The sequence below is a fragment of the Protopterus annectens genome, chromosome 3.part1, assembly GCF_019279795.1.
Source record: "Protopterus annectens isolate FY-2018-M chromosome 3.part1, PAN1.0, whole genome shotgun sequence".
Taxonomy (NCBI): domain Eukaryota; kingdom Metazoa; phylum Chordata; order Ceratodontiformes; family Protopteridae; genus Protopterus; species Protopterus annectens.
In genome coordinates this window covers 1735354797-1735379805 of record NC_056732.1, presented here as the reverse complement: position 1 = coordinate 1735379805, position 25009 = coordinate 1735354797, and positions in this window count along the sequence as shown.

Here is a 25009-nt window from a genome sequence, read left to right as displayed (position 1 = left end):
ACACAAACATGGTTATGGATTGGCCCAGCTAGAGCCTAGACCTACACCAGATAGAAAACTCCAGTGTGACCTGATGAGGGCTGTGCACATGAGCTGCCCTTGCAATCTAACAGACTTGGGTGACCTTCGCATGGAAGAGTGGCCAAATAATGTCAAGTCAGAATGTGCTATGTTGATAGACACATTCACGGGAATAGTGAATGCTGTAAGCCTCTTACAAGGTGCTTCAACAACTTATCATTTTAAGCGTGTGCACACTTATGCAATCAACATATTGTACATATTGCAGTCATTATATTTTAGACGTAACACATGTTTGTTTATCGATTGGATTGCACAGGCCATATGTCACATGGAAGGTGGGTGACATATTTGAATGCATTATTGCAGTCTCATCTGGTATATTACAAGAACATGGCATGTTAACAGGGTTGTGTACACTTATCATATCCACTGTAAGCTTACAAGGCTGGTGGTGTAACAGGAATTGTGTGACCATACTTTCACTGCTCATTTGGAGAGCTGGCACTCACATGTATGTCATTAATCAGTGATGTAACTCCTCAGATCATCCCACTTATGTAACAGAGAAACACAGGTGTTATGAGGAATACAGCAAACATATGAGCCAGACCTCTACACATCCTGAGAGGATATGTACAGTTGTGAGGTTTGTTCTGTAGTACTTGCCACTGTGCTATACAGGTGAATAACAATGATGTGTACATGGGTGCAGTCTGTGCTGGGGAACAGCCATCATATACTAACACTAACCGCATATCCCAGAGCTCTATATTGTCAATTGCATGTAGTAAAACTGGCTGCAATGTATGATGTTGAGGGCCATGTGTCATACATGTCACCATGTGGATAATGTGTGGTCTGTGTAACAGATTTGTGCCACCTCACCTGTAAGTGCATGTGTATGTGTGTGTGTGTGTGTGTGTGTGTGTGTGTGTGTGTGTGTGTGTGTGTGTGTGTACCAGCCAACACCAAAGTGCAAGTATTAATGTGCATATGTTGTCTTCCCTTCACAGGTGGCGATGGGGTTTGGATTCTCTCCCTTTTGGAAAACGACATCATTATCTCTGCAGACTTTGACAACGATGATAGGAATAGTGAGGTACAGGTGGGGTTGTCAGAGGCCGAATCTGTGCCATTGGTTGGCATTCTACTCTTCTGCACACCATCACAGCACACAGTAACAATGCCCATGCATATCCCATCACCAGTTGCCACAGATGATGGACAGTTGGCAGGTGGTGGCATCGTACAGGCTAGTGTGGTGAGTGTAGACACTGGCTATAGCCAGAGTGCAGGCACGGTTCCACACAGTCAGATGGACAGCGGTGCTTGCAGGAGGAATGCAGCTCATCGGGCCACTGTTGCAAGTGCCACAGAAGGAGTCACCAGATGCATGTTCCAGGCTGTCATGGATGCACAGGCACATAGTAAATGCCACAACACACAAATGCTCATGGTGGTGAATGCAACTATCCTTAATGTACATGGTGACATACATAGCCTTGTTGGGTCCACACGTCAAAATAGAGGTCATTAATAGATGGTGAGGTGAGACCTTAGCAATCCCCGACCATGGCATGTCTGTGCTAGAGCATGTGGTGGGAGATGAGCATCAGCCATGTGGATGTAGGTCATCACCAACAACAGCTGAGAGTGTATGGGGCCATACACCTTCCCACTCTCTTAGTGGCAGTGACATCAGCACTACCAAAGAGGGGTTTGCAATCCACATCACACCAGAGCAGGCCATGGCCACATGGTCCTGTCCAGTCCTGTCAGGGGCACAGATCTAGTGAACAGCTGTCACCATCATGAGAAGGAGTACTGCATCAAGCCTTGGGCATGGTGGTGCCAGTGATACTCCTGGCAGCACCAGTTCCTGTGTCTGTGTCTGGAGATGATGACCTGGACATCCTGCCATGTATGGTCCACAAATATCCAACATACCCCTGTGTTGGGCTGCAACATGGCATGACTGTGTGCATACCTACACACACATATATGTATCACAGGCAGGTCACCTTCAGACACACACACCACCTCTGCACAGCCCATCTATTGGATACCCCTCCAAACACACACACATGATGTCAACTGTATGGCCCAGCCTAGGCTTCTGGCAAACCCACACAACACCCTGTGCACATGATGGTACCTGTGTCACATCCCTGTCATCCATACCATCGATGCAGGGACATGCTAATATGGGTCTGATGCACAGGGTGAATACAGTACAGTGCAGGCATATAAACCTATGTAAGGTGCTGTCTGCTTGCATTTCTTATGTGTACACATACAGGTGTATGTACCTTATTAGCCAGGATGCATTTTTGCTGTTAGTACCACTGACTGAATGTAGTCTGACATGATGTATTCTGTTTGTGTCTCAGGTGTCTGTGTGTCTGCAGGCTGTGGCCCTGCAGACATTCTCAAGAGGGAGTATGTCATAGGCAAGGTGCAGCTTCATATGTACATGTACAAGGTGTGTATGCATGCCACAGTGTGTGACAGACACTGTTGTCAGACAGTGTCACCTTGCATACATACCCTTGTCACAGACAGGTAGCCCTCAGACATGTCAGCTGAGTGCTGTGTACTGCTCCAGGCTCATACATACAGAACAGGTTACCCCAGTACTGTCAGTAGGTCCCTCACAAGTGAAGCCATTACATTAACTGCAACAGATCCACCTGTCAACACATATTGACACAGTCATGTCTTTCACATACACTCAACCCTGGTGCAGTTGATGAGGGCATGCATGATACTGTGTATGACAGGTCTGTGGTATGTATCCATGAGTCCACCGGGTGGAACAGTGAGATAAAATGGTATATCCTTGGCATACACACAGTAAGGACTGACACAAGGGATGTGCACACAGTATCATCAACATAGTTGAAAATACACAGATTAGTTAACCTACATTTCCAACATTATGTACTGTACAACTACATACATATTACATGCCCCAGATAGATCATAAGCATGGGACATAACACACTAATTCCTAAAATGTGTAATGTTCTGAATGCTTACATGGATGGTGAGATGACCCATCACACATAGGATGTGGAGTCCTGTATTGCTCCTACAGGCCTGGACAAGTGATAGTGTCAGACGTTGTATCAGCATGATGTTTCAGGCAGGTATGATGCATGATGCTGACATGTGTATCACTACCCTCACTGTGGTCAATTAGATAACAATATCACATACATGGGCATTGTAAAATTACACAGACCACATATAGTTTGCTTAAATAATAAAATAAAATGAAAGGTCTACTCTTGTTTCCTGCCTTTCCTTTAACTAGTCTAGTCCATGCACAGCTGTGCTGTAACTGGGCTTGTTTGTAAGCCTTTGAGTGGTGCCAAAAGGTCTGCTCTTCAATTGTTCCCTTACATCTGCTAGTTCTCTTCTCTCCTGCACTTTTACTAGTTTATTACTCTAGCACTTTACCAGACATCTTGTAGCAATTATAGCACACAAAAGTGCTACCAGCACTAAACGTTCTACAAGGAAACAGCTCAAGTACATATTATTAATGCCCACCCCTCCAGGCATGTGTAAAGATCATTTCCCTGTGCTTTCTCCTATTAACCTGGTGAACTTGGGCATCCTGAGGCAATGTAGCAACTGTCTCATGTACACTCACAACCCCCTCCTCTTACCTCCCTATACTCAGACATGTGAGAGATGCACTTATATATGCAAATTGGAAAGCACACACTGTCCAGCCAAGACCAGAATAGCTGGTCAAGAGGAGAAGGTGAACACATGCACCACACCACATGGAACACATAGGCCTCCAAAACACACATCAGCACTTCCTGCACATAACAACACACCACACACCCACCTTCACAGAGGTTCTCGTTACAAATATACCCAAACAGCAGAGGCCTCCAAGGGAGAAATGCAGTTGACCACCACAACACAACACCAACCATGATACACATAACTCTCCTAAACAGTGTGCAACTCAACCAAAGGCCTTTAGGCAAAACAGCATGCACAGCACACTAGTCATAGGTGACTCAATAGTGAGGCACACTGATGTCCCACTCACTAGATTGAATAAGGAGAAAGTAACAGTCAACTGCCTGTCAGGTGCCAGGATCTGCCACATAACGCACGCAATCAGGTCCCTCAACAACAGATACAAATATGACTCTGTCATTATACATGTTGGTGTGAATGACCTGGTATGTCCCTCCCTGGACTACATGAAGAGAAACATGGAGGTTCTCTTGGACTATGTAGCCCAGCCAGGTATGACCCTATCCCTGAGCAGCATCCTACCATCACCTAGAATGATACCACAGTACAAGCAGAAATGATTGATTTCAACAATTGGCTATGTTTCTGGTGTCATTCCAAGGGGGTCCAGGGTCCGTCTGCCTGGGATGACATGATTGACAGACATTGATGCTTTGCCAGGGATGACCTGCATCTGTCGCCCCTGGCCTTCTGGATACTGGACAAGGCTCTTGCCACCCCTTACAGTGCCTTGTTTAGGCTGAGTACCAAAGACCAAATTACCACCATAACTGCTACAAACAACAGCAATCTGAAGGTTATGCTGCTCAATGCTAGAAGTGTAACTCTCAAAATGCACTCATTCAAAGCACTCCTTAAAATGGCAAACATTGGCATTAGTGCTGTAACAGATACCTGCTTCAAAGCAGCAAAAAGCACCCCTGCACTACCAGGCTATACCTCATTCCACACCTTTCGGCCCAAGAACTTGGACCAAACCTCCAAAGGCAGTGGTGTTTCCATACTCATAAAGGATGCACACACCTCCACACAGGTATCCCAACATAATGCATCAGAGATACTGCAGGTGCAGCTAACATTGGATAATACAGTGATTCAGGTCATAGCCTGCTATAAGTCCCCGACCATGTCCCAAGACTCACACTCCTCATTCCTAAGCACCCAGGAGAATATTAGGGTCCAACCTAACACTCTCATACTAGGTGGCTACAACTACCCCTCCATTAACTGGGAAAACTACTCATGTATCAATACACTTGCCCAATGTTTCCTAGAGTTCATTAATTACAATGCCCTGGACCAGCTCATTCATATCCCAACTACAGGTGGCAACATGCTTGCCCTGGTAATTACAGATGGGCAACTGTTGCTGTACACCAATAGTCAAATCCTCCCTGGTTAGATCCAACCACAAAGTAATCACCTTGGAAATCTACATCCCTCCCACCCCCCCCCCCCCGCAAAGGTAACCACCATGACAAACTTCTACAAAGCTAACTTTGGGCTCCCCATTAGCCTGAGAAGTCTGATATGCAAAGCTATGGAATGCATCATCACAGACCTAATAAACAAGGATATAGGGAATCTCCAAACTCTGGATCCCACGCAGTTTGGTTTTGTGGTGGGTAGATCATGCCTACTCAACCTGGTTAACTTCTCTGAGTTAGTCACCAGAGCTGTGGATGATGTCAAGGTGGTCATGCAGCCTACCTTGATCTGGCCAAGGCCTTTGATACCATTCCCCACTCTGGAATCATAGAAAACCCACTAAGGTAGGCATCAACCCCTATATCACTAGGTGGGTTGCAAACTGGCTCACAGATAGAACCCACAGTGTTAAAGTTGCTGACTCCAAGTCAGACTGCTGACCAGTCACGATTGGGGACCCACAGTGTTTGATCCTGGGTCCCCTCCTGTTTGGTATCTACTTCTCTGAAGTCCGGCCATCAGAAAGATACTCTGGTTGACAAAGTTTGCAGATGATTGCATGTTGGGAGCTATTATTAACTACCCAAGTGATGTTGACTTCCAGCAGAAAGGCCTCACTGAGACCAATGTATGCTGTCAGACATATGGCCTGAAGCTCAATGGCCAAATATATGTCAGCATCCCCTTTGTGAAAAACTCAGTTCCCATAAATTACCACATCAATTGTAGCCCACTGAACACAGAAGGCATTATAAGAGATCTGTGAACACCGGTTGACAGCAACCTCTCTTTTGACCACCACATTGCCACTGTTGTCAAACAGTCCTTCTATGTTGTACATCTGATTACTAATGGTTTTGCATCAAGGAAGTAGGGGGTCATTGTTTCCCTCTACTCTTCCCTCATTAGGCCAATCATCGAGTACAATACCCCATTTGGCATGTACTTCAATGGACACCTGCAACAAATTACCACAATCAATACAACATGCTGGGGGGACAGGTTCATCACTCAGAGATTGGAAATGCCCTGGAATAGACTTCCCAAGCATGTCAAGCAAAGCACCTAGATGACCCTGTTGCAGAGAGATCTTGATGAGTGGATGGGTAATGTAAAGTTCACCCCAGGGATCAGTACAGTGGCTCTACCTGCTGGAGGCACTGGTAACTACCGTCGGATGGCACAATGGCAGTGCACATCTATGGCCTAGGCTTGTAATGGCTCCAGGGCCATTAGGCTAGTACACAGCTATGAACATACCTCTAAATCTCTTAGAGCAAGACATCTGGACAAAGCCATAAATAAAAGTGGGAAAAAGGCCCCAAAATATGGACACTTTTTACATATTGCTCCTACAAACTTAGAAAGTTTATAGAATAACAGGTTTGGCATCAGCAAGGCATGTCTGAAGGTTATAAAGTCTAGCACTCAAATGTCTGTCATTATTCTCTAACTTTGATCTTTACTGATTTGCCACTACTTTGCCAGAAAAACATACATTTGTCAGAATTAGACCAAACATATGAGGCAAAAATCTGGACATTGTGCAAAAATCTGTACAGTGAGAGGTATGCCTATCTACCTATAAGGGGGTGACATCAGCATGAATGATAAAGTAGCCCAGTGGGTGGGCAACTTATCAAACCTCTTCTTTATACAAACATACACGCACACTTATACCCCACACACACATTTGCCAGATCTGAGAATAGAACCCCTACCTACCTCTTTCTACTACAGTGTTACACAGCTATTGCATGTGCTACAGAGCTTGCCGGCCTTACAACTGGCCAAAGGTGCTGATAAGGGGAAGAACATCAGCAGGCTTGATAAAGTAGGCTTGTGGGTGTGAGACATATCAAAATACTTCTTCTGACAAACATACACACACACACACACACACACACACACACACACACACACACACACACACACACACACACACACACACACTCATTTGCCAGATCTGAGATGAGAACCCTGTCTATCTAGTGATTTGTACTATAATGTTACACACTTATCACACATGCTACAGAGCTTACTGGGCTAATAGCTGACCAAAGGTAACAATAAGGGAAATGACATCATCAGGACTGATACACTGGGGCACTGGGAAGTGTTGTGGGTGTGAATGGCCTAAAACTGTTTCACCTACATAAAAACAAACATACACACCCTCATTCTCACATACACAACTATCACACACACAATTGCCAGTATTGAGATTGGAACCCCTATGTATCTAATTATATGTACTATAGTGTTATGCAGTTATCACATGCTCTACAGAGCTTACAGGTGTGATCGGTGTTCAACAGTACTTCTAAGGTGAATGACAGCAGCAGATGTTGTGAAATAGGGCAATGTGAAGTGTACTGAGTGGGAAGAGTCTCCTAATAATTGGACCTATGGAGACACGCACACACACAGGCAGATGATATGATATTATAAACTCAACCTCAGTACTGTTATACAATGGGGCTCACCTTTTATTCTAGCACATATAACTGTTTACAACTGGTATGCCACTGTCCACAGGAGGACATCACTTTATGCCATTCAAGTTATCTGTGTTTGTGACTCAGTCTGTCTGTGTCCCCCTGTGTCTCCCTCTGTATCACTGTCTGTGTCTCAGTTCCCCACATCTATGTGTGTGTATGCCTGACATATGCTGTTATCTGTTGCCCATATATATGTGTGTGTGTATCTGATACAACAGATGCAGATATATCACATATGGGCCACCTACAACTAGCTGAGGGTATTCCTGTCTGATGTGTGTGTGGGGGGACAGTGGAGGTGTACATTGCTGTCTGTATGCATGTACAGATATACACAATACAGTCATATTGTGTGGGTTCCAACATGTCCTATGATTCTCTAAGTGTAGGAGCATGCCCAGTGTGACCTGGGACTCCATTCCAGAGATAGGTGTACTCCAGTCCAGGGTTTTGTGTGCTACAGCCATACCTCTCAGGAGTACACAGCAGTTTTGTCAGGGTACTTGTTTTGTTTAGAAGACGTTTTCTGGCATATCCATAGTCTGTAACTGCAATGTATTGTGTCATTACCTAATGTCAGACATCCTCAGATCATCACAGTGCTTTACCAGAGGAGTACTAGTTGTATGATACATAGACCAATATTATGAGGGCACTCTGGGTAGCTATGTAAATTATTCCCAACAAGGCCATTTATGAGATGTGGCTACAGGCAGTGTAGTAATGACGCACAACTGTGTAAACAGTCCAGCAACCTGGTGCTATATTGGCTGGGGATCTCTTGCTTGGGTGGTATCTTTCTAACCTGAGATGTCATATCCTTGTGTGTCCATACCTCTGACCTGTACATTTATAGGCAGGTTATCCAGGTGTTTGGCTAGAGGTTTCATCCTTTCTATGTAAACATGTGTTTTATGGCAAGTTAGTTACATATGATTGAAGTGTGATGTTACATGATAATACAGACATTACTGTCTCAGAATACATTACCTTCAAACCATTTCCACTACTACAAACCCCTCACCCTATCAACTTTCTCAGTATGTAAAGGCAATAACACATGCCTATCATTGTGCCTTTGTTCCACTTTAATTTCTGCCCTTGTCCATACATCTTGCTGTCAGAGGTTGGACGTTATGGGTGTGGGTACAGAGTGCATTAAACAGTGCAGGCATGTCCATTCTTTGTAAAATCATATGTAAGAAAACAGGATTATTGAGAATGACCACTGGTAATGATACCACAAAGCACTTAATTGTTACAAAAGTCCTGGCACCTCTGCTACACATCCTTCAAGATGTCACTAATATATTTAGTATATTCGACATAACACTGTGACTTCCAGGTATGTCAGTGACAGAGCAGTGAGTGCCACTGACATGCATAACAGTTGACACTGCAGTTATCTGAACATGGCCCTGTCAAAGGCAGCACTATACCTATGGCAGTACAAAATGACCGCCAGGAGAACATGCTGGCCAGATCCAGACAGTATTAACCACACATACACATAACTCATTGACCCCTGCATATTGTGGATAGGCAACATGTTTTCATGTGCATTGGTACAGCCCTGCCAATGTGTGCTATGTTGCTATTTCCATGCATACATATATATTACTGCATTTTGTGGGTATATGGGGGCATACCTGTCAACTGTACAGATTTACACAGAATGTGCTGATATGTTCTTTACATTTTGGGTCCATTTACCATACTATAGTGCTCTGTCATGGGGAGTTGAGGCATATCATTACAGATGCCAGATCAGATTGTACTGGCATACATTTGAGTTTCAGACTTCTTACCCTACATAGCCTTACTGCAACTGCGGGTCCTGCTTTGCTATGACTGTGTGAGTCTGTAGGGGGTTAATTCAACATTGCTACCATTTGTGTGCCTTTACGAGACATTTCTCTGTGGTTTACTACAGCTGACTTGCTGTGTGGATGTGAGGGATGGTTATGGGGGGGGGGGTCTATATTATAACATCGAAGTCTTAAAACTTCAAATGTTATAATATCAAACCCTATGCACCGAACACTGAAAATAGCGAAGCTGCAGAATATTGAATACTTTTTTAGGGAAAGTATTCGATGTGCCGTTTCTGCAGCTTCGCTATTGCCTCGACTGTGGATCGAAGGTTATGACCGGGGTTAAGGTAAGTGTGCGATAGGGACCTTAGAGTTAGAGAGTGGGTAAGGTGAGTGTGCGATAGGGACTTTCGGGTTAGGGAGCAGGTAAGGTGAGTGTGCGATAGGGACTTTAGGGTTAGGGAGCAGGTAAGGTGAGTGTGCAATAGTTAGGGACCTTAGGGTTAGGGTTGGGTTAAGGCAAGTGGATAGCTAGTGTGTATGTATGGTTTAGTGTAGGGTTTTGTGAAGTGTGTGTGGATTATTTATTTTGTTGTGTTTGTGTTGTGTGTATGTTTGTCGGAACAGCAAATATTTTCCCTGGGAAAAAATTCGCTATTCTGACTGTTCACTTTTATGGTCTTTCGACCGACTGGGTTCAATATTATAACATTCGAAGTTTTAAGACTTTGATATTATAATATAGACCCAGTTATGGGACCCACACCCTGATCCATGCCTGTGACCTATGACCCCCCAGTTAGTTGTCTCTACATATATACTGCAGTGGAATTTGCCACCTTGGGTACTACTGCATAGTGTGTGGAGGCCAGTTTTGGCCAGACATTTCCTGGTGTCCTACATAGCTGTCAGTTGTGTGCAGCTATCCCAGTAGGCCACTCCATTTCCTTGCATGCATGCAGTATTACTATAGATATGCTAGCAGAACATACTATTCCATTCCTTTATTGTTAAGAAGACTGACTTACCTTGTGCTTGCATTAGTTGTGGGGACGGTGCTTGAGGCCACCTATGTTGGATGCACACAGTACACTGCCTATACCTGGTAAGTTACAGGTAATGTGATGTGTATGTCATCCATTTTACTGTGTGTGCGAGTTAGAGAGAGGTGTCAGTCCCTGGGGTCCATATAGTGTCAGAGTGTGTGTGCTATACATTGCCTCTCTGCCAAGGCATGAGCATACCAGGCACACCTCTGTCTGCCTATGGGGGCAGGCTCAGGGGCCTCCTCCTGTTAGTCCCTCTGTGCCTGTGGGGACCTTAGCAATGGTGGTGGACTGTGTGGCCCTTACCCATGCTGTTCCTGCTGCAGCTGTTTACACAGGATCATATTGTGTAGCGTGGACATACTATGAGCATGTGTGCAGCATGTGGCTGGAGAGTACTGCAAGGCTCCATCAGATATGCCAAGGCAGCAAAACCGTGGCTTGATCATTGCAAACACATGCTCTAATGTGCCTCATTATGATGTCCTTGTGTGAATGTGTGTGCATTTCTGATGGGCGTCATCATCCATGGCTCCAGTGCATAGCCGGCATCCCCCACCAGATGGCCATACAGTACAGCTGTGATGGATGCCAGATGTGGGAGTCACGATAGCTTCCAGGGTTCCCAGCACACCCATTCATGATAATGCCCTGGGCATTGCACATGACCTGTCAGTTGATGGATGGTTTATGTAGACCCTACCCTGTTCCCCGGGTGGTGCTTTGATGTGGATGTGTGTGCAGTCTATGGTATCCAGTATCTCTGGGTATTGTGCTACATGGTGGAGGAGATGCATATTTCTGGTCCTCTCCTCACAAGGTAGTAAATGTGCTCATTGGTATGTGTTAGCATGTGTTAGCATGGCGTCCAGGAAGTTGTGCAGTACCCTGGATGCAGATGCCTGTAAGACCCTCATGATGTCCCCAGTAGATCTTTGGAAAGTACCTGTATCTAGAATTGTTAAGGCTACACATACCTTGGTATCCACTGGGATAGGTTCCACTCTGTTGGTTCTAGCTCTGAGTTGAGGCCGGCACAGCTCAGTGATTTGCTGACATATGTTTCTGTCCACCCTGTAGCACTCTACTATTTCCAGATCATGTAGCCCCTGGTAGGTTACCCTGGGTCTGTACACTCTTCTCCTCCTCCTTGGTCTGTCACAGTTGTCAACATTATCCTCCTCTCCGCCTTCAGCCTATAGCACATACTGATGGATCAAAGCAATGGCAGCCCTTAACATTTTCCAAGTTAATTTTCCCCTGCATGTATACAACAATGGTGCAGAGTTTGTGGGAGAAAACCAGGCTACAACTCTTACCACACTTTTCGGCCACCAAACCAGGACCGAAACACTAAAGGTGGAGGAGTGTCAATATTCACCAAGGATATTCACACCACCAGGCTAGTTGGCCAACACAATGTGTCTGAAATTCTCCAAGTGCAACTAACACTAGGTAAGACTGCAGTCCAAATTGTAGCTTGCTACAGATCCCCCACCATACCCCAAGATTCTCACTACACCTTTTTAAACATACTGGAAAATATTAAGATAGAACCAAACACCCTAATACTGGGTGATTTTAACTACCCTGCCATTAACTGGGAAAACTACTCATGTCCCAACACCTTTGCACAACGGTTCTTGGAATTCATAAATTCCAATGCCCTGGATCAACTAATCCATAGTCCCACCAGGGGCTCCAATATCCTAGACCTGGTCATTACCAACATGGCAAATCAATGCTCCATACCTATGGTCACCCCCTCGTTAGTCAGGTCTTACCATAAGCTAATCACCCTTAACATCAACATCCCACCCCCACCCCCCAGTAAAGAAACCACCATAAAAAAACTTCTCCAAAGCCAACTTCATGCTACTCAAGTCAGAAGTGACAAACTTCATGACACCCATGCAAATGGGAACTGAAAGTTCAACTGCTGAATCCTACACTAAGGCACTGTATGAGCACATCCACTCATGCATGAATTGTGCCATCCCAAATAGAACCAAAATGCTCTCATCCAAAAAAAGGAAGCCAATCTGGTGGTCCCCTGCCATAAACAAACTTTACAACAAAAGGAAGAAACTTTTGCAGAAAAGAGGAAAATCCCAGGATGCAAAAAACTCCCTTACTAGCCTCAGTAAGAAACTGAGATGCCTCATAAAATCCTCCAAAGCTAGTTATGAAAATAAAATTGCCAAAGATTCCAAAGACAACCACAAAGCATTCTATAACTATGTCAAGAATCTAAATGGCAATGCTCAGATCTGCTCTGAGCTAAAACAGAATGGCAATAAATATACTGATCCAAAGGATATTGCCAGTATCCTGGCAGATCGATTCAGTGCCAACTTCACCCCTCTCACCCCTAAATGGCCCATCTCAATACCGGAAGATTGCCAAATTCCAGTAATAACGGCCACACAGGTACAAAACGCACTCTCTAAAGCCAAGAATACAGCATCCATGGGACCAGATGACATCCCAGGCTGTGTACTACATGAACTACAATATGAACTGGCACCTCACCTAAGTGTCATGTTTAATCATAGCCTCACCTCAGGTTTCATGCCCACTGAGTGGCGCAGAGCTACAGTTATCCCAATCCACAAGGGGGATCCACCTTGGATCCCGGAAACTACCATCCCATCAGTCTGACAAGCCTTATCTGCACGGCCATGGAGCGTATTATCATGGAACTTATAAACAAAGACATTGGCAACCTTCAAACACTGGACCCCACCCAGTTTGGGTTTGTGAAGGGCCGATCTTGTCTCCTGAACCTGATTGACTTCTTTGAATCAGTCTCCAGAGCCATGGACAAGGGTAAGGTGGTCCACACAGCCTATCTAGACCTTGCCAAGGCCTTTGACACCATCCCTCACTCTGGAATCATAGATAAACTTACTAAGTTAGGTATTAATCCCTATGTCACCCAATAGGTTGCTAAATGGCTTACTGATAGAACCCACACTGTAAAAGTAGCCGACTCCAAATCCAGCTCCAGACAAGTGACAAGTGGAGTACCTCAGGGTTCAGTCCTGGGGCCGCTCTTGTTTGGCATCTACTTCTCTGAAGTACAGGTCAACACTAAGGGACTCTGGCTAACAAAGTTTGCAGATGACTGCAAACTGGGAGCCATTATTGAATCCCGAAATGATGTGGATACTCTACAAAAGGGCCTTACAGAAACAGATGCTTGGTGCCAGAGCCATGGGCTCAAGCTCAATGCCAAGAAATGTATTGTTATCCCCTTTGGGAAAAAACATGTATCCATGAATTACCATATAGGTGGCAGTACACTAAACACAGAAAGTGTGATAAGAGACTTAGGGACACAGGTGGACAGTGGTCTCACCTTCGATAACCACATTGCCACAACAGTCAGGAAATCCTTCTATGTGGCACACCTCATCACGAAGGGCTTTTCATCCAGAAAAAGGAGGTCATTGTCCCACTGTACTCATCCCTCATTAGACCCATTATATAATACAACGCCCATTTGGTATGTACCTCTCAAGACATCTGCAACAACTGGAAAGGCCTCAGAAATACCTCACTAAAAGAATCACAGGCCTAAAGCAGATGCCCTACACTGACCGCCTTAAAAACTCCAGCTATACTCTGTCATATCGTCTACTCAGAGGCGATCTCTGCTTAACATACAAGGCCATGTCAAACCCAGAGCTGTTGGACATGCTACACTTAAAGAAATCCCAATCCCTCAGAGCTACACACTCCAGGGATCTAAACCTTGTCATCACAATAAACAAAACATGCTGGAGGGATAGGTTCCTGTCCCAGAGACTCCCCAGACTCTGGAATAGATTGCCCATACATGTCAAGCAGAGTGCCTCTTTGGACCTCTTCAAGAGGAACCTTGACGATTGGATGGGAGAAAGGAAATTCACCCCAGGGATCACGTCAGTCGCCCTGCTAGACAGGGGTCCAGGAAAGTAAATAATGTGGGAAGAAATAGCCAGGGAATTGTTATGGCTAGGCTTGTATAGGCCCTAGGGCTGATAGCCTAGTACCAACCTATGAACCTATGTAAGGTGTTTCCATACTTTATACTGTTGTGCTGCTGATGCTGCCTGTATGATTGGCTGACTATAATACACTCCAGCTGCCAGTTATATTACTCATGGCTTTGCTTTGGCCACTGTAAGTGTTAGAGGAATTAGTGGTAATTTGTGCATGATTGTCTTTATTCTGCTGTTGCCCTTTTTGTAATTAATGTTTACTTGCATCTCTTCCCATTTACAGCTATGCAGCCACCTGCCAGCTGTATTATATTTGCATGGCCCATTCTGAGTTGCAAGACTACCATAGTAGTGATTTCTATGTCATCTTACCTTTATGTTGTGCTGCTGCCTTTTAATTTTATTTTATATGTCCTCCTATCTTCAGCTCAGCAGCCACCTGCCAGCTGTATTATTGAGTGCTTTCACTGGCCCGTTGTAGGTTGCAGACTCCCATGTTGCTGATTTGTATAGCATTTCCCTTGTTCTACTACTTCCTTTGCCTTTTCCTATATCCTTCTTCTTCATGCATGTAGCTAGTGTAAACATCAAGAAATGTCCCTCCCCTGGGTGTGAACATGCTCCTTAGTTCATGGAATAAGACTAAACAGCCACAAACATGCCCCCTTGCTTAACTGTGCTTAGCTAAGCTGAAACCAGCCAACAGAGCTCCAGTGTACTTACAGCAAAAAAGACACACCCCCTTTTCATGTTTCTTGCTCCTCCTGCCTACACAATCATGTTAGAACACCGGCACGGTTAGCTGCAGTCTGACACTTAGAAAAAATCATAACAAAGTTGTGATTCAGTACAAGTCCCCTCATTAACATACCCCACTACTTTAAGCCCTAGTTACTGCACTAATCACGAGCCTCCCCCCTTAGCAATGACTGTTCCCTGCCTATGTTTACTTTCTGCATGCCATTGACTATAATGGCAAAATGCAGAAAGTAGTAATAATGAAGTCCCCCCATTTCTACATTTTACTCCCCCATCCCATTAGCATACCACTTCCCCTGTTGTCAATGTCTGAGTTTGGCCAAATAAAATGAAAGCTTATATATTTTTTAAATGGTCTTGCATACCAATCGCCATATATGTGGCCATTGGCATGCATAACCTATTGAATACATGCTTTCTGGAGCACTGACATGCCTCTGTTGTACAATTTACAGAAATGTATTCAGTTAGTAACCTAATACATTTCTGCTCCTTACACAGCTTCCAGCATGGAGACATGCCACTCTGCTGGATCACTAAACTAGCTCATTTGCATGTTTTTCACCAGCAAATGAGCTGATTAGCATCTAGTGTGTCTTTCTGTGCTGGAACATTTCAGGAAGATGAAGATAACTGTACTGACAGTGTTGAAAATGAAGAAGAAATTAAAAGTGATAAGTCAGACAGTCAAATGCTTGTGAAGGGAGTGTAAAGTGTAAAGAGTGTTAGGAAAAGAAATTGTATAGATGCTAGGGTAAGGGTGAGGAAAAGAAGGTTTACAAATGCATCACCAAAGATTAAAAAGAAAGGTAGGGAATAGTTTTAGATGTGTTTCAGTTAATGAAATTAGTGAAAACAGAGTTTGAGGATCAAGGGATAGGTGTGCATAAACTCAGAAAAATATTTAGCTGGGGAAAGAATAAAAAATAAAGAAAACAATGCGTGCCTTAAACTTAAAAATAAGGAACATTAATATTTCCAGAGCACTTTCATTAAATTTGAATAGTAGCATTAATATTATAAGAAGGTTAGGGAGACTGGAATGGTGCAGTAAATGTGGTATAGATATCATTCTTATAGAGGATGTAAGATTCCTGACAAGTGAAAAAAGATTGCAAACAGAAAAATTGTGGGGTGGAAAAATAATATTGAATTTATGATGTGAATGTTGTTCTGGATTAGGTGTATTATCTAAAAAAATTTAAAAATCATACATGCAGCATTTATGTGGATGGAAACTGTTATGGATGTGATGTGGAAAGAATATGTTAATAGAATTACAGCATTATATGCATATACAAATGGCAAGAAAAGAAAGAATATGTTTCATCAAATATTAGATCATGTGGTGGTTAACATGAAAATTATTATTGCAGGGGGCTTTAATGTGATTTAAGGGAAAATGTAAAAAAGAAAGAGAAAGATGTTAAAAATAGCTGTGTACAATAAAAGTCAATGAAATAGAAGAGAGTAATTGGATCTGAAATTGATGACTTTGTACTATTGGAAGGTTTTGGTGTAGCAGATGGTGATAAAGTAGATACAATACTTTGGATAATTTAGCAATATGGATGGAGGTGGTGGAAGAAAAGGGCTATATTAAAATATGAAAGAGCATAAAAAGAATAAATAAGAAAGTATGGGATGAATTGGGGAGCATTGCAGTTATGGAGGTATCATATAACAATGAAGGACTTTTATAAAAATTGGTTGGAATGGTAGATTGAATTTAAAAAAGTGTTTTTCCAGTGGCAGGATTATGTAAGAAAACAAGTGAAAATGAAGTATGGAAAGATGTATTGAAATGTATTGGAGAATTTAGAGATGACTACAAAAGGGTATTATGTTATGGAAAAAGGAAACATAAAAGAAATTGAGAAGAAATTAAACCTTTACTGTTTAAGCAGATGTATTATTTACAAGGGAGAAGGGAGGAGATGTCTGCATATTTGAGTAAAATAGTAAAGGATGACATTAATAGAATGATGGAAATGAGAATTATAAAAGAAGTAAAAAGCATAAAAGAGAAAATTATGAGTATTGTAGTATAGCTTATAGAAAATATGTATGAGTAAAAAGAAATAAAATGCATGAGAATGGAGAGTAAAAACATCAAGAATAAGTTAAAGAAGAATTAGAAAAAGAAATTTCTATTGGTGAATTGGATGAAGTATTTTGGAAAGTAAATGTTGATTCAGTAGCAGGTCCAAATTTTATGGGGTATAAAATGTACAAGAAATTAATGGACTGGCAAAGAGAGTGCTTTGTAAACATTTTGAACAAATGGCTGAAAAGGTTTGTTTAGGAAGAGTTATGTAGTGGGATATTAAAATTTATATGGAAGAAACATGAAAAGAATAAAATAAAAAGTGGAGACCTCTCATTAAATAGTACAAATTATGAATTTTCTATGAGAATAATACAGATGAGAAAGGAAAGAATGATGAAGGACATTATGGAAGAAAGTATATATGTTATAAAAGGGAAGGAATGCCAGGAATTATTATTGATGGTTCAAGAAATTGTGGATACTTTTATACATAAAAGGGATAAAGTGAATCCTATGGTAGGTGATATTAGTAAAGCATTTGATGAAGTAGGACATGAAGCTTTCTGAGATGTTTAGAAAAGTATGGAATAGGTAATAGAATTAGGACAGTGTGTATGCTAGCATATCAAAATAATAGAGTGAAGGTATTAGTGAATAGCTGAGCAAGGAAATATGTCTGAATTGTGGTATAAGACAAAGATGTCCTATAAGTGCGATATTGTTTGCATTTGTGGTGAATGTGATAGTGAGTGAAGAAGCTTATAAAATGTACATGCTATATATGTAATGCAAAAAAAAAAGAAGTAGTGATTACAGTACTTTTTACATATGCAGATGATACAGTTGTGGTTGTTAAATATAAAATTTGCATGAGGGAAGTGTTTGTCTGAATGGATGTTTAAAGGAAATGAGAATAACCTTGAATAAAGATAAAATTAAGGGTTTGAGTTATGTTGTCAAAATTGGAGGGGTGTATTTTTCAAGGAATGAAGTACATTTGCTAGGGATTAAATCTGTTAAAATGGCATAGTTATAAGGCAGTGTCAGGGTTTGATAAAGTAAATTAAAGAAATGTTTAATATGGAGGACTAATAGACTAGCATTCAAGAAAAAAGGTTTAGCTAGTGAACTATGTTTAATGAAAAAATAGCATGTTATGTCAAATGTTTATATGATTCCAGAAAAATATGAAAAATAAATTGTGCAATTAGTGTTTTCCTTCATATGGGGTTCAAGATTAAATGCAGTGAAAAGAGGTGTGTTGTATATGAGTGAAGATGAAGGGGGATTGGGATTATTAAATCCATTTGTTTATTCTATTTCTTTAAACCTGTGCAGAGTTTTAAAGTGGGTAAATGAAGAAAATGAGAAATTAATAGTGAACATTTGTAAATATAATTACAAAAAAATGGAATATGAAAATACAAAAGAAAAATAATGATATAAATGAAGAAATTAAAAATTATCAAGAAAAGATACTGACATGGAAACTGAAAAGTGATGATATAGAGAAGAACAGCAGGATGTGTTATATAAATGGGATAAAACAATATTATTATTAGACAAATCCATAGGAGATGTATCAGAAGAAGCCATAAAAGCCATTAAACTAAGGAAAAGGTGGTGTACTAAGATTGTAAAGTATCAGAATTTCCTTTAGAGACTGGTAATAAAGTTATTAGTAAAGGGTAATATGCCATATAAAAATAAAGTTGTTTATTTTGTGGGGAGGAAAAGACAACAGAGCATGTTTTTAAATGTAAAAGAATGGTTAAACCCTGGAAAATAGTTGTGTAAAGAAATTTTCTGAGAATACTAATGACAAAAAATGCAGATATGAATATGATTGTGCATGTCTATTATGAGAACAAGAAGAAAGACCATGTGAAAAGGGTAGACAATTTATATTATGGCCAGGATTCATCAAGCTCTGTGCAAGAATAAGTCTATTCTTGCACAGAGTGGTTCGTGTCTATTTAGGATAGCAGCGCGCTTTGCATATGCATGAAGGCATGCTGCTATCTAATCTAAATGGACACAGACCAGGAGCGAGCGCAGGGGGCATGTGTTAGCAGTATCTGCATATGTATAATGCCCCCTTCACTCAGAAAGTGCCGTATGACACTTTCTAACACAGATGAGTGTCGATCTATATAATATTAGAGCCTGGCTCTAATATTATATAGTAAACGAGTGTCCACAGACACTGAAATGTAAATAGCAACATTTCAGTCTCCGCAGACACTGAAAAAGAAAATAAAAAACATAAACACCTAGAAGGCAGCAGCCTTCAAGTGCACACCCCCAAATGTATGCACTCTTGCCCTACATGCATGGAAGCAGTAAGGCAAGAGGAAAGGATAGAAATTATAAAAATGTAATATTTTTTTTCATCAAATAAAGCCGAAGTTTAAACAGTGCGCAGCTTGTTTGCGCTGAGCACCGCTATGCATAGCCTGTTTGAAATCCTGAAAATGATAGACAAGTGCTACTGTGATAGAAAACATCATCAAGCTGCTGTAGCATAGTGATACTGCCATGGTATAGCATATAGAACATGCTCGGTTCAAATCCCCCCTCTGCCAAATTATTTAATAAACTTTTAAGGAATTTGAATGACTGATAGATGTCAATCATATGGCTAACATATAGTGCAGTAGGGGTGGGGATATGTAAAATATAAATGGAAAAAATTATTTATAAATTTAATGAAAAAAAAATAGATTTAAGCAATGCTTTGCTAGTGTAAGCATTGCTTACCTGCTTTCAGCTGTGCATATCTGGTGTAAGCATTGCTATGCGGATTTGCATGGAGCTAAGCATAGTTCAGCATATTATAACTGGCCAATCAACAAAAAGTGCTTGAAAACTGCCCTATTTAAACCGCATAGATGGGAATACAGCTATAACCATTTGGGATTGCTCACAGCAGGACCAAAATGTCTGGTTTTGGTGAAGGTGTGCGCTTCTGAGCGCAATGTTGGGGCATCCAGGAGTCCAGGGTCATGGTTAGGCTCCAAGTTCAAAACTATAAAGGCAGGCTTCTTTAGGGCTAGTACCAGAGCTTGCAGTACAAAGCGGAGGCCTGGGGCCAGCTTGCACGTGATCTCACCAGTGCCACTGGCATACCCTGGACTGGTGAGCAGGTACGTCATCACCATAATGACTTGAAGCTGAGGAGGGGTGCACTCTTGCACTAGTGGATCCAAGTAGCCCGAGCGCAGTATGTCCCACCTGTCTGTAAGTATGCAGTGCTATGTATCCCTAACTAAGTATGGAAAAAGTTCAACTTGTGACTGTGCAGGTGTGATTAATGTGTGATGTCTCCCCATATAGCTGCTGTGGAGAGGTCCCAGAATGTTAAGGCTCATGCTCAGTGACTGATTCAGCTGCGTTGGCAGTATGGTGAGTACAGAATACCCCCTACTATTAGCAGTAAGAAATCAAAATTATAATAATGGTAGTACTGCCTGTATATATACTTGTGCTGTAAAAGTCAGGAATAAATGCCTGTGTCAGGCTGCAAGTGTTACAATGGAGTATTCACAGCTGCTGTGTAATACAGATATCAGTAGTAAACAAGGTACAATATTCAGGAGAGAAATATTAGAATATGTATGAGTGTGTTTGAGTGACCCTGCCAAGGAAGTGCCATGTCAGGGCTACTGTAACAGTTAGAAATGCAAAGCATTCCCCTGTCCAGAATCCAGATCATGCAGGAATAGTAACTGTGGATTTCTGAGCTGTACACAGATATGTATGTCAAAACTAATAAAGATGATCCCAGACACTGGTGTGTGTCATCTCAATTGTACCTAAAAAATAGAAATGTGTATGTCCTACAGAATGCATTAACTGAGGTGAACTGATTTAGCACTGCTTGTCTGCATACTTTAGAATGGGCATGTCCAATAACTGAAAAAAGCAACAGTACATAATTCCATTAGAATGTGTTTTACTTGTTTGTCTGCCAGCATTGTTCTGTGTTAACCTTTTAATTTCAGCTGTATGTAGCTGTGAATGTACTGAAAATGTATAAGGCTAACAGGTGCAGACTTAAAACCTACACTGTGTACTCAGAAATCTAAATTGCAGTATGTAGAGTTGTAAAACAGTCAAATGTGCAATCCAGCTAATGTGCACATGTTTCATAAACAGCGACACCAATGTCTGTTGTGTATGCATAATTTGTACTGAAAATGGGAAACAAATAATGCAACATGTCATAATAAAAGCACTGTGCACAAAAATATGTATTAGACAGAAATGTCACAAACAACACACAAAACCTCTCCAGTAGCTCAGCCTGATAGGAACTAGGCCTTTCATTCAATTTTGCACACACACCATGGTTCGAATCCAGAGACCGACACTAACATCTCAGTCTGCTTCAACAGTTGTAAACTGCAATCTGAATAGAAAAAATAATGTAATGCAACTCATACATTTTCCATACAGGGCACACAGTTAAAGAATTCTGAATTGAAATATTAGTATGATGTGTATAACTATGAAAGGCATACAATCGCTGTGTTGATCAGCCCGAGTCCTACAAATAGATGCAAGCTAGACATCCAGACAAGCCCCTCAAGTGTCACGCTGTCATGGATAGTTTCCCCAGTTGCCAAGAAACCTGCACACAGAGAATGTCACAGTAGATGTACGTGAAAGGCATAACACACACTCCAGGGCCTGCAACTGATATGTGAATCTGAAATACGTGTAGAAACAGCAATGTAATGTGCACACAGTTCATCTGCACAGGCCCACAGGTAAAGAAATTGGTATAGAAACAGCTATGATGTGTATAACTAAAATAAGGGTACAATTGCTCTGTTGATATCTACAGCTGTTGGTGTGCTATAGCAGCCCCATGGTCCAGATAGAGTGTAAGTGTGGTCAGAATGTAGAGTAGTGAATAGTAGTATACTGACAAATATACTTGATAGCAGTTGTCAATCAAATCTGTTCCCTTCCCCCACCACTCAACTGATCCAGCCATCACACTGAAACCAACATGGATATGTTCCTAAGCAAAGCTCTACTGTTGGGACCATTGTTCCATTTGGTTTATCATTGTTTAAACTGTGTGCATACTAATATTCCCTGTTGAATAATCATTTTATTGCCTGCCTGACATGCCACTAACTGGCATGCTGTTGTAACTTTGAATGCCATTCTATATATGTATGGGCTCTGTTTGCTATTGGCACTGTTATAACTGCACTGTTTTGGGTAAATGGGAATATCCATGCATGCTATTTTGACTAATGTTGTAATGTGTTGTGCATGACTAACCAATATTCATTGTTAATTTCCACACCATAGCACATATGGGAAGGCAGATCCCAGCGGATCTGCCTCTCCCACCCCACCTGGCCGAGACAGTGGGTACCAGCATGTCAGGGACCCAACCCAGACCTCCTCATCTGCTGGTCCTGCACCACCCTCAGGTGGAACTGCTGCAGGGGATGGGACTCACCCCCCTGTAAGTGGTCATGGTGAGGATGTTGTCACCTGGGACGAGGTCAGTGCCATGGTGTGCAGTGCCCACCAGATGGAGCTGGATAACTGCCTGTGCCAGGTGGAGGGCAGGCTGTTGCAGCTAGAGGGGCAGGTGGCCCCTCCAGCCCAGCCCCCAGCACAGCCACCTTCGGGGTTGTGAAGGAGTAGTGGTGACTGCCATCAGGTGGGGAGATCAGTGCCACCACTACCATCGAGGGGGCTCATGAGCCTCAGATTCCGAACCACACTCCCTGTCAAGGTGTTTACCTCTCCATGTGATATATGTCTGCTGTCTTGTCTGTCTTGTCTGTCTGCAAATGCAACCTCTCCTACCAAACATCCCTCACCACACTTACCAATAATCCTTCCTTAACATCCCACTCTCACCTTAAAAAAAGGGCATCTGTCCCACAAAAAAATCACGTCCCATACATAGCTCTGCATTTTGCCCAGAGACATGTACCAATCACACAATCTAACCCTACCAATCATCCATATTGTATGATGCCCACACACCTCCCTGTAGGGTGTAAGGCTCCAAATTCTAAACTGCCTACATTGAAAGCAGCTGTTGTTGCCAAAGAAATGCAGAGCTATGGTCCTTTCCTACACCCGTCCTGCACATCTCTATTTGTTTCTCCTCTTGTTTGTCCCCCTGCTTGCCCCAATTTCACCACTTACCTATCTCCCTTTTTTCTTTTCTTTATTTGAAATTAGAGTGGGTTTAAGCGACCATAAGCAGCCGTAAGCGGGTGCAAGCTAAGCTAAGCTCATGTAAGCGTCGCTTAGCTCCCCGCAAAACTGCTTACAACTGCTTCAAAGTGCCTTAATCACTCTGTCTCCAACAGCCGCTGTTCTGCCCAGCAACAGAAAAAGCAGTCCTTGCAAGTCTCAAACCCAGGACCCTGCACACTATAGCCAAAGTGATTTATCACTAAACCAGTTCACATGTAAATAAAGCTGATGTTTTCAAAACATATCATCCAGCACAGTCATATGTAGATGTATGTATATATATATATATATATATATATATATATATATATATATATATATATATATATATACATAGGTGTGTGTGTGTATATATATATATATATATATATATATATATATATATAGATAGATAGAGAGAGAGATAAAAAACAAAAAATAAATATATGACCAAAGGCACTGTTAATGGGGGTGAAGGGGCCCAAAATAAGTACCTCTTGTAACTATTGATATCATCCCCTCCACCACAGCTGAACAGATCTGCCTTGCAACAAAATAACCAAACACTTGCAAGTCTCATACCCAGGACCATACACAACATAGCCACAACAAATTAACAGTAATCCATCTCAGCTGTACGATGTCAGGATGATATCAATAACATATCATGCAGAACAGTCTGTGTACCATAGGGAATGTACAATGTGGAAGCATTAAACATTCCAATGATACATATACACACAAACATACACACATATATATGTGTGTGTGTATGTGTGTGTGTGTGTGTGTGTGTGTGTGTGTGTGTGTATACACATACATACACATTTACATATATTACTACTTATAGATATGTATAAGAAGATATATATTTAGAGTATGTACACCATATCAAACAGCTAGTATTCCTACAGTTGTCACCTTTTAAAATGGCCAGTGTTTGATTACATACAAAAGACAATTATTGCATGAAACATATACCCACAGACAAGTCAAAGGATATGACACCACACACAGGTTTGCATACATATAAATGTTTATTTGTCTACTATTTCAGTTGTATGTGCCATTTCATATAGCAGTTAGTTGTTTAAAATACATAATAACAGAGTAATGCAACTCTCAAACAAAACATTTGCTACAGTAATCTGAAAGCATAACATATGTTGCTGTCCAGGCCAAGGCCTGCAAGTAGTACAACAGTAAAAACAACACTTGCTTGGAATATAAGAATCAATCAACACTAATTAATTACAGATGTAGTTCGGTAGCCTCCAATTACACTCTGTACTCAACCCCTACGGGGAAAAGAATTAAGTTGTCACAATGAAAATGTATCTGTTACATAACAATGCTAACTTACACACTGACAAACAGAACTGTCTGTAAGGCAGTAAGC